The sequence below is a fragment of the Chiloscyllium plagiosum genome, unplaced genomic scaffold (genome assembly GCF_037043375.1).
Source record: "Chiloscyllium plagiosum isolate Xiang-an unplaced genomic scaffold, Cpla_swu_hap1 HiC_scaffold_31, whole genome shotgun sequence".
In the NCBI taxonomy this organism is placed as follows: domain Eukaryota; kingdom Metazoa; phylum Chordata; class Chondrichthyes; order Orectolobiformes; family Hemiscylliidae; genus Chiloscyllium; species Chiloscyllium plagiosum.
The window spans coordinates 71,207,064-71,226,361 of record NW_028270169.1 but is presented as its reverse complement, the minus strand read 5'-3'; the positions used below and the strand labels follow the sequence as shown (position 1 = coordinate 71,226,361).

Genomic DNA, 19,298 nt, shown 5'->3' with positions numbered 1-19,298 from the left:
GACTCCCCTATCCTGGGGAGCAGAACGTGGCTGTTCAGAATATCCATGCCCCTGCTGGTTTTATAAAACTCTATATTGTCACCCCTCAACCTCTGACACTCCAGGGGGAAACACTTCAACCTAATCACCCTCTCCCTAAAGCTAAAACCTCCAGTCCTGGAACATCTGTGTAAATCTTTTCTGCAGAAACCCGAGTTGTATGCAGTACTGTTAAAGTGGCCTCACCAACATCCTGTACAGATACAACATACCACCACAACTCCTGTACTCAATGCTCTGACTGATTAAGGCAAATGTGCCAAATGTGTTCTGCACCACACTGTCGACCTGCGACTCCACTTTCAAGGAACAAAATACCTGCATTGCTCGGTCCCTTTATTTCACAGCATGCTTCAGGACCTTATCATTAAGTGTATAATTTCTGCCCTGATTTGCCTTCACACAATACAAAACCTCGTATTTATCTAAATTAAATCTGTGAACTTACTAACTCTGGCCCCAATATTCACATCCATATCCTTTATATAATTAATGAAATGCAGTGAACTCAGTACTGATTCTTGCAGCACACTGCTGCTCACAAGCCTCCAGTCTGAACACTACCACTTTTCCTTCAGGCCAAATGTGACTAGCTTCCTCTGTATCCCACGTGACTAAAACTTACTAATCTGTCTACCAATCAGAATGAAATACTAGCTATGAAGAGAGGCTGAGTAGATTAGGTTTATTTTCCCTAGAAAAAAGGAGATTGAGGGGGTCCTGGTTGAGGTTTGCAAAATCACGAAGTGTATAGACAGGGTGGTTAGAGACAAGCTTTTTCCCAGGGTGAAGGATTCAATAACGAGAGGTCGTGCTTTCAAAGTGAGAGTGGAAGGTTTAAGGGGGATACACGCGGTAAGTACTTCACGTAGAAGGTGGTGGGCGTTTGGAACGCTTTTCCAGCAGATGTGGTGGAGGCAGGCACGGTAGATTAATTTAAGATGCCTCTGGACAGATGCATGAGTAGGTGGGGAGCAGAGGGATACAGATACTTAGGAATTGACCGACAGATTTAGACAGTACATTTGGATCGGCTCAGGCTTGGAGGGCGAAGGGCCTGTTCCTGGGCTGTACATTTTCTTTGGTCTTTGTTCTTTAAATGAACACCTTGCTGAGGTCCATACAGACAATGTCTACCAAACTGCCTTCATCAATCTTCTTTGTCACCTCTTCAAAAAACTCAACCAAATTAATGAGACATGATTTCCCATGCAGAAAGCTACGTTGTCTACTTCAATCAACCCTTGCCTTCCCAAATGTATGTAAATCGTGTCCCTCAGAATCCCCTCCAGCAACTTACCCACAACTGACATCAGGCTCACCGGTCTATAGTTCCACGGCTTTTTGGGTCACTGTTTCCTTTTCTCGTCCCACTCCTCCATTGCTCACAATAAATGTTAAATGTAACCAGGTTGGTGAGATGGCCGATGATATTGGTCTCAGATTGGGTCAGGGTCAGTTTTAGGAACAAGTCAGGCTAGTTTCTTTAATCTGCTAAAACAACACGTTTAGGATCCGGAGCAATGTTACTCAAAACTGTGATGGAAAGATGAATGGCAAACTGTTTGGGTATTGCAAATATACAATCAATATTTGCCTTTCTAAAAACACTGACACACACACACACACACACACACACACACACACACACACACACACACACACACACACACACACACACACACACACACACACACACACACACACACACACACAATCTCTGCAATTTTAACTTTAATGAACTTGGGTCCAAATATTATTGGAACTCATGACAAAGGAAAAATTGTGTGATTGTCCAAAATGTTATTCTGCTTCTGAAGATATTGTACTCATACAAGCTGCTAGCAATGGGATTTCATCCTGGGAGAGTTTGGATTTGGCTGAATTCCCTTTGCTTTCGGCATTGAGTAGATTCCAGTGAATTCTGGTTAGGGATCATCCAAAGGGTAGCACGGTGGTTACCGCTGCTGCCTCACAGCACCAGGGACTTGGGGTCGATTCCAGCCTTGGGTTACTGTCTGTGTGGAGTTTGCACATTCTCCCCTTGTCTGTGTGAGCTTCTAATGGGTGATCCAGTTTCCTACCACAAACTGTGTAGGTTCGGTATATTGGTCATGCTAAATTGTCCATAGTGTTCATGGATTTCTAGGTTATTTGCAATAGTCAGGGGTAAATATAGGGAAATGGGTTGGGAAGGTTGGTATGGACTTGTTGGGTCGAAGGGCATGTTTCTACACTGCACGGATTCCATAAAAATAAGAATGGTAACGATGACTGTAGAGGTTTTTTTTTAGCTCGCACACATTGCTGTGATGAGGAACAATGAAGGAGAGAGAGTGCAATAGGCCGTTCCTTTTCAGGCATTTACATTTTCTCCCTCTCTGAATTGAATCACACGGTAATGTCATCCTCTCCCAAACTGGACCATGTGAGGTCTCCTTGTACATTGTCCAAACTATGTCTCCATCACATTCTCTGTTCCATGTCGGTGCATCATTGCTGCTGTCATACACAGAGCCATACACTTCGCAGAAAATGGTCTCGGTCAATTTGAAATATGTTTATATGTCCCTGCGTCAGTAAAAAGATAAAAATGTTTAATTTATTCAGAATACCTGTGTTAAACTGAATGCATTTTTTAAACAAATACAGAAATTGGTAGAAAAGCTCGCCAGGTCTCTCAGTACCCAGATGCTGTAGGTGTACCAGCCTCCATCACTTCCTCTGGCAACTCATTCCATACGCATACCACCCTCTGTGTGAAATGGTGCCCTCTACGCCTCCTCAAAACCTTTCCCGTCTCACTTTCCACCAATGGCCTCTAGTTGTGGACGCCCCTAACCTGGGGAAAAACCCCTGACTACTCACCTTATCCATGACCATTTTGATTTTATAAACCTTTTCTGCTGCGAAATGTGACCCCAATCAACACGAATGGCTGTACTTTCAGTCATCCTGGGCCTAAATTCTGAAATGCAATACTGACACCTCTTCCTTTTCCATCAGGTCACAATTCTAAATCCATTTTAATCAGTTTGTTCAGATGTATCCTGAGACACTTCTATGGCCTTTGCGCCTGGACCTTTGTGCCCGGAGGTAGGGATACTAGCATCACTCAGCAATACCCATAAAGCTGTAACATTATTCTCCTGTGTGTTTGTTCATCAGACTGTCCTGACATGCTGGGACATACCTCTGCAACATGCAGGACTTGAATCCAGGCCTTCTAGCCCAGAGCTAGGAACACTACCATACAAGTTCAGGAATTGGAATCAAATCCAGAGCTCTGGCTCAGAGACAGGGACACTACCCACCACACTACCATCCCCAGATTTTGGGTCATATTTTAGTGCACATTTTCAGCTTGGTGTGGATTTATTATAATCAAGTTACCATTACTGAATTAGAACAACACTTTGTATTATTAAACAAATGCAAGATATTTGTCTCAAATGTAAGATATTGAGTGTACGTGCTGTGCCATCGAAATTAACTATAAATATCTTTAATTGCTATTATCTGTAGTCTGCAATATTAAGGAAAGAAATCCTGCAGACACACTCTGCCCAATGAAGGGTCTCAAATAGATATTTATTACTGAACACCAGAGATGAAGGAAGACCTTAATTTCTGACCCCAAAACACCGATCACTCTTACCCAACTCTCATGTGCAACTCCCCATTTCCTAAAACCATGAAATAACACCAGACCGCTGATTACTGCCCAGCCTCTCCTCCCCACTGACTGTGTCTGCAATCTGTCCCTCCTCCCCCTAATCATACAAGGCAACCCAAGCTCAGGGTCTTTGTGGAAATCCAGGCCGGAGTGTGTTGGCATCCTGGAGACGGATGGGCGTTTTAAAATTGAAGGGGGAGGGGGAGGTGACAGTAATATCACTCACTGGGCTGAGGGGCGGCTGATGGAGTTTAATTTGGATTAATGGGAGGTATTGGGTTTGGTAAATCAAACAACAGCAGGACCTATACAATTAAAAGTAGAGCCTTTGACAGTGCTGTAGTACAGAAACCTAGGCCGTCGGGTATAATTCTTTAAAATTTGCATCTCATAGATAGTGTGGTTAAGAAGGTGTTTAACACACATGTCTTCATAGGACAGACCTTTGAGTATCGGAATTGGGACGTTATGTTGAGGTTGTACAGGACATTGGTGAGATCTCTTCTGGAATACTGTGTCCAGTCTGGTCACCCTGCTCATTCCATAGGCACACCACCCTCTGGGTAAAAACGCTGCCCCTTAGGTCACTTTTAAATGCTTCCCCTCTCACCTTAAGCCTATGTCCTCTAGTTTTGCACTCCCCATACCCTTAGAAAATAACTTGACTATTCACTTTGATATTACTGACGTTGATATTATTAAACTGGAGAGGGTTCAGAAGAGATGAACCTGGATGTTGCTGGGAAAGCAGGGAGTGAGCTATAAGGAGAGGCTGGATCTTTTTTCACTGAAGAATATGAGATTCTGCGGTAACTTTACACAGGTTTATAAAATAATGAGGGGTACAGATAAGCTGAAGGGCTGATGTCTTTTCTCTAGAGCTGGGGATTCAAAACTGAGGGATTGTTAAGGTGCGAGGAAAAAAGATTTACGAAAGACATGAGAGATAATTATGTTACAGAAGCTGGCTTATGTTTGGAATGAACTTCCTGAGGAAGTGGTGAAAGCAGGGACAGTTGCAACGTTTAAAGGACATTTAGATCAGTACATGGATAAGACATCAGTTTGGATGGTGCTGTGAGCAGCTGCCCTCGCCCTCCCCATCTCTGAATGAATCCCTGCTGATTTTCATCCTCTGCCAATGCCTGTGCAGTGGCGTGTGGAGGCCAGCAGAGGGTGGCATTGCATCACTTTAAGCCCCACAGAGACTGCCAGACCTGCCCCACACAGAGACACACAGATACACACAAGGGAATGGTGAGGACACCGTGTGAAGCTCATCTGGTAACTTAAATGTAACATAAAGAAATGCTTAATTCGCCTTGTAAACTGTTAAAATATGATGGACAGATCTGCCAAATTCCACTGTTGAAATAAAAACATCAATTTATTTTTTCACTCTGAAAGTGAACATTTTACATCAACTATGCACAAATCTGGGACCCTTTTTCTTTTAACTGCTTATTACCCAACTCCAGCTCGATAGCAATATACTGTGTCTGGGTCTGCCATCCTCTCATACCACAGGAGCTTGTACGCTCTCAGTTCAGAACAGCATTCCATCTCTCTTAAAGGTACAGTACCTACTTTCAACTTCATCACATTATACCCTGATGAATATCGAGAAGTGGGACCTATCCGGATTTCTTTTGCTCTGTGGTTTGTCAATATTTCATTTGCTCCGTCTGGTGTGTGTCAGGACTTTTGTTGCTCCATTGACAGCATGTCATTATTCTACTTTGTCCATCGGAATATATCAGTATTTCACTTGCTCACACTCGTGTATGTGGGGCAGGATTTCAGTTGTTTCATGGGGACTGTGACGCTATAACAATCTCAATGTTTGGAGATGGCACCAAACTTGGAAGAAGTCTGAAGTCTATGGAGGAGAGTGTGGAACTCTAACAGGACAATCACACGTTGATATAGTGTTCGGGATTATGGCAGATGGGGATCAGTGCAGAGCAGTGTGAGATCATACACTTTGGTAGGAAAGACAATGAACGGCAGTTTAAACCAGGCTGTGACATTATAAGGGGGCTGCAGGAACAGAGAGCGCTGCGTGTATATGAGCACAGATTGTTGAAGATGTCAGGACAAGTGGGGAGGGCAGGAACTATCACAGATTAGTTTCAGTATCTGAGCTGTTTACAGGGGGAGGTGTAGGATGGAGCCTCCGTGCTCCCTTCCTGGGACGTGGTGGTGACGATGTGATGTGAGCCCACCCTCCTGCCCACCGAGACCGGGGAATTCCATGTGTACCAGCTCGACACAAAAGGGAGATGGCATCAGGGCCACGGCTTCTAAGTTGTGCCGGGGGGGAAACGGAGCTGCCAGTGGGTTTAAAGTGAGAATTGCCCTTCACTGAACATTGCTCCTTACTCGGTCGGTGGAACGTGGATGTTTCAGAATCTCCACACGAGGTGTACTGGTCCTCTCCGGCTCATACCAGGGTCCTCCACACATGGCGAAGGGAGCGGGTGAGGTAATGGATATCGGGCACCCCACCACCCGGATAGGCCCTTCCTGTCCTATTCCAGGCTGTTTCTCCTGAAATGGGAGAAGTGGGGGGAGGGAGTGAGGGTGGGAGTGGGTGTCCTGCTGTTAGTGTTAGTGTAGGTGGGGAGGGAGTCATGGTGAAGTGTCCGGAGGGAGTCAGTCCACAGTGTTGTATCCATGCAGTGTTATTAGTGTGGGGGTGAAGTGGAGGGAGGGGGAGAGAGAGGGAGAAAGAGAGACAGAGAGACAGAAAGACAGAGACAGAGAGAGAAGGTGCAGCATGCGGCAGTGAGAGTGGTGGACCATGAGCCTTGTTCGGGGGTCGGTGCTGTAACAGATTTACAGTGACTGTGAGGGAGCAAAGAGAATACGGTGACCCTTATCCTGACAGAGCTGGGAAGGTTAAAGATGCTTGTCCTGTATTGCTGGACATTTCTTCATACTGCAGATACTGCACTGAGCTGGGTGGTGAGCTCAGACCATGCTCGGTGGGTCTGGTGGTGTCGCTGCCTCTGGGAAGAGAATGGTCCCCCTCTGTACTAGCCCATCCACCAGGACCTCCGTGCCCCTGTCGACAAACCGTGGTGTAATTGTTGACAAACTGTGGTGTAATCTGCCATGCTCGGGGTAAACTGTGCAGGGTAGCTCCAAACAGAGAAAGCTCAATCGTTGCCCATTGGGCTTTTAAAGATGACATCAGTGTCAGGGATCACGGAATATCCAGGGGCATCTGGTGCTGGTGTTTACCTCCAGCCATGAAGGACTCCATTTACAAAGTTGTAGAACAAATGCTCATCCAAAACTCCCCATCATCTGACCTCACACCAATATCACTTTTACCCATCTTTCCTAGGAAGACAGGCTCCTGTTACAGGATGTTATCGAAGTGTCTACTTTTCAGCATTCTGAAACCTGGGAACACAACCTTCCATAACACTGTCTCTCAGTCTCCCCCTCTCTGTCTATTTCCCAAACCCCTCCCATGTGGTGAGATTTAAAGTGATTCGCCCGCCATCTCTCTCTGGCAGTGATGTTCACACCCAGAACACCCCCTTGTCAGGGCAACAATGGAGAGATGGAGCTGTAAATGGATAGGAGCTGCACATCCTGTCACTTCCAGCCCGGGCTGCAGGTTTCCCCACGCTGGACAGGGATCTAACACAGTGTTACTGAGCAATGCACTGGGGTGGTGTACACAGTCCTACATGCTGGGAGGGTAACTGCTCCTGGGTTATAGATCAATGCACTGGGATGGTGTACACAGTCCTACATGCTGGGAGGGTAACTGCTCCTGGGTTATAGATCAATGCACTGGGATGGTGTACACAGTCCTACATGCTGGGAGGGTAACTGCTCCTGGGTTGCAGATCACTGCACTGGGGTGGTGTACACTGTCCTACATGCTGGGAGGGTAACTGCTCCTGGTTTACAGATCAATGCACTGGGATGGTGTACACAGTCCTACATGCTGGGAGGGTAACTGCTCCTGGGTTGCAGATCACTGCACTGGGGTGGTGTACACTGTCCTACATGCTGGGAGGGTAACTGCTCCTGGTTTACAGATCAATGCACTGGGATGGTGTACACAGTCCTACATGCTGGGAGGGTAACTGCTCCTGGGTTTCAGATCAATGCACTGGGTGATGTACACAGTCTTACATGCTGGGAGTGTAAGTGCTCCTGGGTTGCAGATCAATGCACTCGAGTGGTGTACACAGTCCTACATGCTGCGAGGGTAACTGCTCCTGGGTTACAGATCAATGCACTGGGATGGGTTACACAGTCCTACATGCTGCGAGGGTAACTGCTCCTGGGTTACAGATCAATGCACTGGGGTAAGGTACACAATCATACATGCTGCAAGGGTAACTGGTCCTGGTTTACAGATCAATGCACTGGGGTTGAGTACAACATCCTACATGCTGGGAGGGTAACTGCTTCTGGGTCACAGATCAATGAACTGGGATGGTGTACACAGTCCTACTCACTTGGAGGGTAACTGCTCCTGGGATGCAGATTAATTCACGGGTGATCACTGCACAGATCGCTGTGCTGGTCAGTCATTCTGGTTGAGGTTTATAGATAATGCAATGATGTGGTCTGTGCAGCTCCCCATGCTGGATGGATATTTGTTTCAGGTTCACACATGAGTGCCCTATTGTGGTCAGCACAGCTCCCAGTGCTGGACAGATATCTAGTCCGGGTTTATAGATCAATGCACTGCTGTAGTCTGCAGTACTCCACTCTGGACAGATCGCTGGATTGCATTGACCAGTGTAATGGATGAATCTGGACAGATTGCTGGGTTGTACTGAGCAGTACACTGGCCTGGTCGACACAGTGTTCCACGATGAACAGCTATCTCCTCTGGGTCGATAGTTTCTGGGCTGGTTCTGTGCGTTGGATTGAGAATGTGGTATATCTAACCCTTTAAGCTGATCTGGCAATGCCTTTAATGCCCATTCCTGTGATTGGACCCTCTGTCTCTCACCCCATTAATGTTACAGTGTTCCCAGGGACAGTACATCATGTTGGTGGGGTGGGTAGGGGGAAAGGTGATGGACAGGTCAAAGAGTTCCCCGGCATGTTCTGTCCCCGACATTCCATAACTGCCATTCCCCGGAACGTTCTGTCCCCAACATTCTGTAACTGACATTCCCCGGAGCGTTCTGTCCCCAACATTCTATAACTGACATTCCCCGGAACGTTCTGTCCCCAACATTCTATAACTGACATTCCCCGGAACGCTCAGTCCCTGACATTCTATAACTGACATTCCCCGGAACGTTCTGTCCCCAACATTCTATAACTGCCATTCCCCGAAACGTTCTGTCCATGGCATTGTTTGTGAAAGGCCGGACGACAGTGAATTGAACAAACGATAAGATCCCGAGGGAAGAGATCCCGTTCCAGGGAGAAGGAGACACTGTTCCGAAGGCCCCTCAGGCAGTTAAAGGGGTGAATACATTTTCCCTGCGTTTACATTTCTCCACGTCACAGGATCGACCACAATTTAGACCAAAACACAGGAATTCCCAAACTCCGTTTGTCTTCAGGAAACTGGGCGAGAATCCTTCAGGACAGCAACGTTCCCACCCTCCGTATTAGGAACTGGGAAGGAGTGACCTGTGTCTGCTCTCGAATGTTCGAGTGTGTGGGAATGTTCTAGAAACCATCTGTCCTTATGGATGTGTCTCGGTGTGTTTGGGGAGGCAGGGTTTCTTGTGGTTTAATGTCATATTTTTGTCAGTAATTCCGACCTTCCCATTTGTTATTCCAGCTCCAATAATTTTAATAAATCCCTGAATGCAGGGACACATTTGAAAATCTCACTGGGTCCCCGATCAAACGGGTCCCTTTTGCCTCCAGGCTGATGGATAATGGGTTTGTTTTCCTTCCACACAGTTAACGTAGTGACCATCTACGTCCTGCTTTATAAAGATTGTGGATTGTCTCCATGTGTCAGACGTTACCTGGGGGCCATGGCAGCGGCGGATCTCCTGGTCATTATCCTCGACCTGATCCTGAGACACATTCCCATTGTTTATTGGGAACAGTTTTATTTCCTGTACTCCGTTCCCGTGTGTAATATCCACGCCGTCCTGCTTTATGCAGCCACTGACTGCTCTGTCTGGTTCACCGTCACTTTCACCTTTGATCGGTTTGTGGCCATTTGTTGCCAGAAGCTGAAAAGTAAATATTGCAGTGAGAAGACGGCGGCTGTGGTTCTGGGAGCAGTGACTGTGCTGAGCTGTTTAAAGGACATTTCCTGGTATTTTATGCTCACGGCTCGGTATCGGCTGTGGAACGCCCCCTGGTTTTGTGATGTAACAGACGCTGTTCTATTCTCCATTGTCTGGGTCACAATCGAGTCCCTCCACCACATTCTAACCCCGTGTGTCCCATTTCTCCTGATTCTGCTGCTCAATGTTCTCACCGTCAGACACATTGTAGTGACCAGCAGAGCCCGCAGGAGACTCCGCGCTCACACCAATGGGGACGCTCAGTCTGACACTGAAATGAGAAACCGAAAAAAATCCATCATTTTACTGTTTGTGATCTCGGCCAATTTCATCCTGTTATGGTCAACGTTAATGCTGTATTCTATATGGAGACGGTTGTATGAGTTTGGGTATCGGTCTGTGAATCTCCATTACTCTGTGCGGGAATTGGGCTTCATGCTGCAGCTCCTCAGTTGCTGCACAAACACCGCGATTTATGCCGTGACTCAGACTAAGTTCAGGCAGCAGCTGAAGAATGTGCTGAAATATCCCTTCACCCAAATCCATCCATCCATCAAATTCCTTCATTAATCCCATCCGGGATTTTCTCATTTCAGTTCAGTGTTTCAGCGATGGAGCAGCCTGTCGCTATGGTAACAGACTGAGGGTAGCGCTGGTTTGTCCATCTTTATCCCACAGGGAGGTTACAGGGAAACATTTCAATGTTTCTCACAACTCAGGGGCCAGTGAGAAAAGGCACCATCCCACTGACTGTATCCATCACTTCCATTTGTAACCAATAAAAATGTTGATTAAAGCGTGCCGAGCAGCAGAGTGACCGATGTTGTTGTGTGTCTTTGTGTTGGAGAAGCTGAGCTGGAGAGAGACAGACTCAGCCCCAAGTCCTGATCCTCAGGGAAGGGGAGGGCACCGCGCCCTGAGCTCAGGAGCTGGGTTTAACTCCCTCTGTCCCTCCCATTCCAACCTGTCCTCCCCATTTCCTCTCCCCCACTCTCTCCACCTGCTTCCACTCTTTCCTCTCCCCCTCCCCTGCACTCTCTCTCTGTCCTGCCGGCTGTCTCCCTCCCGCAATTCCGTCTCTACTCCATTTTTCCCCCTCCTGTCACCTCCCACATCTCTCTATCATCTCACAACCACCCCTCCAACCACATGCAGCCACAGCACCACCCACTACCCGCCTTCCCAGTTTCTGGATCAGAGGGAGGTGGACGCGTCAGGGAGACAGGCTGCGTCAGAGAGGGAGGGAGGGGCAGGCGGAAGAGATATTTAGTCAGAGAGAAACTGAGGGAGGTGGGGAGAAAGAGAGACCGAGGTAGGTGGATCGAGAGTGAGAGAAGGTAGAGAGAGAGTGAAGGAGCAGGGAGAGAGGGAGAGAGAGGGGGGGGGGGGGGTGCAAGGGAGAGAAAAGGTGAGGGAGAGAGAGAGAGAAATAGTGGAAGACATAACGAGAGAGGGGTCAGAGAGTAGGGGACAGAGAGAGGGGAGACAGAGAGAGAGGGACAGAGAGGGAGGGGGACATAGAGAGGGGGGGACAGAGAGAGAGGGGGACAGAGAGTGGGGGACAGAGAGAGAGAGGGGGACAGAGAGAGATGGGGACAGAGAGAGGGGGACAGAGAGAGAGGTACAGAGAGAAATGGGGGACAGAGAGAGGGGTTCAGAGAGATGGGGACAGAAAGATGGGGACAGAGAGATGGGGACAGAGAGAACGGGAGAGAGGGGAACAGAGAGAGGGGGACAGAGAGAGAGGGACAGAGAAAGAGGGAAAGAGAGAGGGGTCAGAGAGAGGGGGACTGAGAGAGGGGGACAGAGAGAGAGGGGCACAGAGAGAGGGGGACAGAGAGAGAGGGACAGAGAGAAGGGGGGGCAGAGAGATGGGGACAGAAAGAACGGGAGAGAGAGGGGGATGAGAGAGAGGGGGACTGAGAGAGGGGGACAGAGAAAGGGGGACAGAGAGAGGGGTCGGAGAGATGGGGGCAGAGAGAGGGGGACAGGGAGAGAGGGACAGAGAGAAAGGGATGACAGAGAGATGCGGACAAAGAGAACGGGAGAGAGAGGGGGACAGAGAGAGGGGGACTGAGAGGGGGAGGCAGAGAGTGGGGAACAGAGAGAGAGGGGGACAGAGAGTTGGGGACAGAGAGAGGCGACAGATAGTGGGGGATGGAGAGAGTGGGGGACAGAGGGGGACGGGGGGACAGACAGGGAGGTGACAGAGAGAGGAGGGAGTGAGAGGGGGACACCGAGAGAGGGGGCACAGAGAGAGGGGGACAGAGAGAGGGGGCAGAGAGAGGGGACAGAGAGAGAGGGGGACAGAGAGAGGGGGACAGAGACAGAGGGGGACAGAGAGATGCAGGACAGAGTGGGGAGAGGGGGTACAGAGAGAGTGGGACAGAGAGAAGGAGGTGACAGAGAGAGAGAGTGACAGAGAAAGAGGGGCAGAGAGAGACGGGGGACAGAGAGAGAGGGGTGGAGAGAGAGTGACGGAACAGAGAAGGGGGACAGACAGGAACACAGAGCGGGGAGAGGAGGGAAAGAGACAGTGGGGACAGAAAAAGTGGGGTACAGAGGGGGGGCAGAGAGAGGAGTATAGGGGGACAGAGAGAGGGGGAAAGAGAGAGAGGGAGGGGACAGAGAGAGAAGGGGGGACGCAGAGAGAGGGGACAAAGAGAGGGGGTCAGAGAGAGGGGGACAGAGAGAGGGGGACAGAGAGGGGGGCGGAGAGAAAGGGCAGAGAGAGAGGGGCAGAGAGAGAGGGGGGCAGAGAGGGAGGGAGGGGACAGAGAACGGAGGACAGAGAGAGGGGGATAGAGAGAGGGTGGCAGGGAGAGGGGGACAGAAAGAAGAGGGCAGAGAGAGCGTGGGAAAGAAAGAGGTGGAAAGACAGGGGGACAGAGTGGACGGACAGAGAGAGTGGGGACAGAAAGAAGGTGGGACAGAGAGAGGGGGGACAGAGAGGGGGGCGGTCAGAGTGGGAGGGGACAGAGAGGGGTGCGTTCAGAGAGGGAGGGGACAGAGAGAGAGGGGGGTACAAGAGAGTGGCGGGAGTGAGGTAGGGGAGAGATGGGGAGAGAGGGGGGTAAAGAGAGGAGGAAGAGAGAGAGTGTGGACAGAGAGAGGGGGATAGTGAGTGGGGGGGCAGAGAGAGAGAGGTGAACAGAGAGATGGAGACAGAGGGAGAGGAGGGTACAGAGAGAGGGGGGACAGACAGAGGGGTGACAGGGATAGAGGGGTACAGAGAGAGAGGGACAGAGAGAGGGGGACAGAGAGAGGGGTAAAACGAGGGGGACAGGGGAGACAGGGGGGATTGAGAGAGGGGGGAAGTGAGAGAGGGACAGAGAGAGGCGTGGGGGTCAGAGAGTGAGGGATGGGGTACAGAGAGAAGGGGAATAGAAAGAGGGGGGACAGAGAGAGTGGAACGGAGAGAGGGGGGACTGGGGGGTGGAAAGAGGGGGCACAGAGAACGGAGGACAGAGAGAGGGGGACAGAGAGAGGGTGGCAGAGAGAGGGGGACAGAAAGAAGAGGGCAGAGAGAGCGTGGGAAAGAAAGAGGAGGAAAGACAGAGGGGGACAGAGTGGACGGGCAGAGAGAGTGGGGACAGAAAGAGGGTGGGACAGAGAGGGGGGACAGAGAGAGGGGGGCAGAGAGAGGGGGACAGAGAGAGGGGTGACAGAGGGGGGTACAGGGAGAAGGAGGGACAAGAGAGATGGGACAGAGAGAGTGGGGACAGTGAGAGAGGGGAGACAGAGAGACGGGGGCGCAGTAGAGTGGGCAAGGGGACAGAGATGGGGGGACAGAGAGGGGGTTATAGAGAGGGGGGGACAGAGAGAGGGGGGACAGAGAGGGGGATAGAGAGAGGGGGATAGAGAGAGGGGGATAGAGAGGGGGGACAGAGAGAGGGGAACGGAGAGAGAGGGGGAACAGAGAGGAGGGATAGAGAAGTGGGGACAGAAAGAGGGGAACGGACAGAGAGGGGGTACAGAGAGAGGGGGGCACAAAGAGGGGTGGACAGAAAGAGGGGACAGAGAGAGGGTGGAAAGAAAGAAGGGAGAAAGAGAGAGGGGGACAGAGGGGGCGGACAGAGAGTGGGGACAGAGAGAGGGAGGGACAGAGAAAGGGTGGACAGAGAGAGGGAGGACAGAGAGGAGGGTGACAGAGCAGGGGGTACAGAGAGGGGGACAGAGAGAGGGGAGGCAGAGATAGGGGACAGAGAGAGAGTGGGGACAGAGAGAGGGGGGTGGACAGAGAGATGGGGACAGACTGAGAGGAATGTACAGAGAGAGGGGTGGACAGAGAGAATGGGGACAGGGAGGAGGGTGACAGACAGAGGGGGACAGAGCGGGGGGACAGAGAGGGGGGGGACAGAGAGAGGGGAGAAAGTGAGAGAGTGGGGACAGAGAGGGGGGTGGACCGAAAGGTGGTGACAGAGGGAGAGGAGGGTACAGAGAGAGGGGTGGACAGAGAGAATGGGGACAGAGAGAGAGTGGAAAGAAAGAGGGGGGGAAGAGAGAGGGGGACAGAGCGGGCGGACAGAGAGAGTGGGGACAGAGAGAGAGGGGGACTGAGAGAGGAGGGAACAGAGGGAGAGGGGGTCAGAGAGAGGGGTGACAGAGAGAGAGGAGGACAGAGAGAGAGGGGACAGAGGAAGACGGGGGGACAGAGTGAGGGGACAGTGGAAGAGGAGGGAGAGAGAGAGGCGGACAGAGAGAGAGGGGAGGACAGAGAGAGGTGGTACAGAGAGAGGGGGATGGAGAGAGGGGGAACAGAGCGAGTCGGGACAGTGAGAGAGGGAGACAGAGAGACGGGGGCGTAGTAGGGGGGCAGGGGGACGGAGAGGGGCACATAGAGGGGGAATGAGAGAGGGTGACAGATGGGGCGTACTGAGAGCGGGGAAAAAGAGAGAAGGAGAGGCAGAGAGAGAGGGGGACCGAGAGAGGGGGACAGAGAGCGGGAGAGATGGTGGGGTGGGGGGGGGGGGGTGCAGAGAGTTTGGGGGTCACAGAGAGAGGGGCGGCAGAGGGGGCAGAGAGAGCTGTACTGAGAGAGGGGTACAGAGAGACAGGGGGGACAGAGAGAGAGGGGGGACAGAGAGGGGGGGGGACAGAGAGTGGGGGGGACAGTGAGAGGAAGACAGCGAGAGAGGGGGATACAGAGAGAGAGAGAGGAAAGAGAGAGGGGGACAGAGAGAGAGGGGCAGAGAGAGTGGGGACCGAGAGAGGGGGACAGAGCGGGGGAACCGAGAGAGAGAGGGGGGACAGAGAAAGAAGGACAGAGAGAGGAGGGAACAGAGGGAGAGCTGGTCAGAGGGGGGTCAGAGGGGGAAGAGAGAGGGGTGACAGAGAGAGAGGGGTCAGAGACAGGGTGACAGAGAGAGAGTGGGGACCGAGAGAGGGGGTGCCAGAGAGAGGGAGAGAAAGAGAGAGATGGGGGATGGAGAGACGGGGTGGACAGAGAGATGGGGACAGAAGGAGAGGAGGGTACAGAGATAGGGGTGGACAGAAAGAGGGGGACAGTGAGAGGGTGGAAAGAAGGAGGGGGAAAGAGAGATGGGGACAGAGCGGGCGGACAGTGAGAGTGGTGACAGAAAGATGGAGGGACAGAGAAAGAGAGGGACAGAGAGAGTGGGGACCGAGAGAGGGGGACAGAGCGGGGGAACCGAGAGAGAGAGGGGGGACAGAGAAAGAAGGACAGAGAGAGGAGGGAACAGAGGGAGAGCTGGTCAGAGGGGGGTCAGAGGGGGAAGAGAGAGGGGTGACAGAGAGAGAGGGGGTCAAAGAGAGAGGGGGATAGAGAGAGAGGGGTCAGAGAGAGGAGGAGAGAGAGGGCTTGGTCAGAGAGAGGGGTAAGAGAGAGAGGGGGACAGACAGAGAGGGGGACAAGAGAATGGGGAAGAGAGAGGATGGAGTGATAGGAGAGAGAGAGGGCATAGAGAGATGGGGAAGAGAGTGGGGGGACAGAGAGAGGGGTACAGAGGGAGAGGGAGGACAGAGTGAGGAGGTGACAGAGAGAGTGGGAGAGAGAGGAGCATGACAGAGGAGGGCGTACAGAGAAGGGGGGACGGGGGGACAGAGGGGGGGCAGAGATAGGGGGACAGAGAGAGTGGGGACAGGGAGAGGGGGGTGAACAGAGAAAGTGGTGACAGAGAGAGGGTGGGACAGAGAGAGGGGGGCAGAGAGGGGCGGTCAGAGAGGGAGGGGGACAGAGATGGAGAGGGTGACAAGAGAGTGGCGAGAGAGAGGTAGGGGAGAGATGGGGAGAGAGGGGGTAAAGAGAGGGGATAGAGAGAGAGTGTGGACAGAGAGAGGGTGATAGTGAGTGGGGGGACAGAGAGAGAGGTGGACAGAGAGATGGAGACAGAGGGAGAGGAGGGTACAGAAAGAGGGGGACAGACAGAGGGGTGACAGGGAGAGAGGGGTACCGAGAGAGAGGGACAGAGAGAGGAGGACAGAGAGTTGGGTAAAACGAGGGGGGACAGTGGAGACAGGGGGATTGAGAGGGGAGGACAGCGAGAGAGGGACAGAAAGAGGCGTGAGGGGTCAGAGAGAGGTGGATGGGGCGACAGAGAGAAGGGGGATAGAAAGAGGGGGACAGAGAGAGAGGGGAACGGAGAGAGGGGGGGACAGAGGGGGGACAGAGAGAGGGGGATAGAGAGAGGGGGACAGAGGGAGGGGGGAGAGAGAGGGGTGACAGAGGGGCGTACAGGGAGAAGGTGGGACAGAGAGAAAGGGGACAGAGAGAGTGGGGGCAGTGAGAGAGGGGAGACAGAGAGACTGGGCGCAGTAGAGGGGGCAGGGGGACAGAGATGGGGGACAGAGAGAAGGGAATGAGAGAGGGGGTTCAGAGTGGGCGGACCTGAGAGCGTGGTGACAGAGAGAAGGAGGGGCAGAGAGAGGGGGACCGAGAGAGGGGGACAGAGAGGGGAGAGACAGGGGTGGGAGGCAGAGAGAGTGGGGTTCACAGAGAGAGGGCGGCAGAGGGGGCAGAGAGAGGTGTACACAGAGAGGTGGACAGAGAGAGAGCTAGGGACAGAGGGGGGGGGACAGAGAGAGAGGGGGTGCAGAGAGTGGGGGACAGAGAGAGTGGGACGGAGAGAGGAGAGAACAGAGGGAGAGGGGGTCAGTGGGGCAGAGGGGGAAGAGAGAGGGGTGACAGAGAGAGGTGGTACAGAGAGAGGGGGATAGAGAGAGGGGGGGCAGAGAGAGGGGAGACAGAGAGGTGGATAGAGAGAGGGGGATAGAGAGAAGAGGATAGAGAGAGGGGGGGCAGAGAGTGGGGAACGGAGAGAGGGGGGGCCAGAGAGGAGGGATAGAGAAGAGGGGACAGAAAGAGGGGAACGGACAGAGAGGGGGTACAGAGAGAGGGGGACACAGAGAGGGGTGGACAGAAAGAGGGGACAGAGAGAGGGTGGAAAGAAAGAAGGGAGAAACAGAAACGGGACAGAGGGGGAGGACAGAGAGTGGGGACAGAGAGAGGGAGGGACAGAGAAAGAGGGGGACAGAGAGAGGCGGACAGAGAGAGAGGGTGGACAGAGAGATGGGAACAGAGGGAGAGGAAGGGACAGAGTGAGAAGGTGACAGAGAGAGTGGGGACAGAGAGGTGGGTGACAGAGCAGGGGGTACAGAGATGGGGGACAGAGAGTGGGGGACAGAGATAGGGGACAGACAGAGAGTGGGGAAGGAGAGAGAGGGGGGTGGACAGAGAGATGGGGACAGACTGAGGGTGATAGAGAGAGTGGGGACAGACAGAGGGGGACAGAGCGGGGGGAAAGAGAGAGGAGAGAAAGTGAGAGAGTGGGGACAGAGAGAGGGGGTGGAGAGAGAGTGGGGACAGAGGGAGAGGAGGGTACATAGAGAGGGGTTGACAGAAAGAGGGGGACAGAGAGAGGGTGGAAAGAAAAAGGGGGGAAGAGAGAGGGGGAAAGAGTGGGCGGACAGAGAGAGTGGGGACAGAGAGAGAGGGGGACTGAGAGAGTAGGGAACACAGGGAGAGGGAGTCAGAGAGAGGGGGCAGAGGGGGAAGAGAGAGGGGTGACAGAGAGAGAGGAGGACAGAGAGAGAGGGGGACAGAGGAAGAGGGGGACAGAGTGAGGGGACAGAGAGAGGGGGACAGAGAAGAGGGGGAGAGAGAGAGGCGGACAGAGAGAGAGGGAGGACAGAGAGAGGTGGTACAGAGAGGAGGGGGATAGAGAGAGGGGGGACAGAGAGAGTCGGGACAGTGTGAGAGGGGAGACAGAGAGACGGGGGCGTAGCAGGGGGCAGGGGGACGGAGAGGGGGCACAGAGAGAAGGATTGAGAGAGGGTGACAGATGGGGCGTACTGAGAGCGGGGGGACAGAGAGAAAGAGGGGCAGAGAGAGAGGGGGACCGAGAGAGGGGAACAGAGAGCGGGAGAGACGGTGGGGTGGGGGCGGTGCAGAGAGATTGAGGGTCACAGAGAGAGGGGCGGCAGAGGGGGCAGAGAGAGCTGTACAGAGAGAGGGGGACAGAGAGACAGGGGGACAGAGAGAGGGGGGCAGAGAGAGAGGGGGACAGAGAGAGAGGGGGGCAGGGAGAGTGGGGACAGAGAGAGGGGACAGAGTGAGGGGGTGCCAGAGAGAGAGGAGAAAGAGAGAGATGGAGGACAGAGAGACGGGGTGGACAGAGAGATGGGGACAGAGGGAGAGGAGGGTACAGAGAGAGGGGTGGACAGAAAGAGGGGGGCAGAGAGAGGGTGGAAAGAAAGAGGGGGGAAAGAGAGAGGGGGACAGAGCGGGCGGCCAGAGAGAGTGGTGACAGAAAGATGGAGGGACAGAGAAAGAGAGGGACAGAGAGAGGGGGCAGAGAGGAGGGGGCCAGAGAGGGCTTGGTCAGAGAGAGAGGGGATCAAAGAGAGAGGGGGATAGAGAGAGGGAATCAGAGAGAGAGGGGGGACAGACAGAGAGGGGGACAAGAGAATGGGGAAAAGAGAGGATGGAGTGAGAGGGGAGAGAGAGGGGCGTAGAGAGATGGGAACAGAGTGGGGGGACAGAGAGAGGGGGACAGAGAGAGAGGGACGGTCAGAGAGAGAAGGGGCAGAGAGAGGGGGGCAAGAGAGTGGTGGGAGAGAGTGAGGGAAGAGATGGGGAGAGAAAGGGGGGTAAAAAGAGGGGGAAGAGAGAGAGAGGGTGGACAGAGAGGGGGACAGTGATTGGCAGACAGAGAGAGGGGCAGAGAGAGAGGGGGACAGAGAAGAGGTGGGGACAGAGAGTAGGGGACAGAGAGGAGGGGACAGAGAGGAGGGGGTCAGAGAGAAGGGGGACAGAGAGTGGGTGACAGCGAGAGAGGGGGACAGAGAGAGGGGGGACAGAGAGAGGGGGGACAGAGAGATGT

The 19,298-nt window shown here is 52.8% G+C and overlaps 1 long non-coding RNA gene across 2 annotated transcripts in view; it reads right to left on the bottom strand.

Annotated features, from left to right (window-relative positions):
• Nucleotides 1–1,925: 1,925 nt before the first annotated feature.
• The window catches only part of LOC148141991 (uncharacterized), a 104,836-nt gene continuing 87,463 nt past the window's right edge, over nucleotides 1,926–19,298 (bottom strand). Inside the window, exon 3 of one of the 2 annotated variants that reach the window (XR_015752279.1) lies at nucleotides 1,926–2,610. This is a non-coding gene — a long non-coding RNA (uncharacterized LOC148141991). Of the gene's footprint in view, nucleotides 2,611–9,738; nucleotides 9,901–19,298 lie in introns of those variants that run through there. The other variant, XR_015752278.1, reaches the window with a different exon arrangement.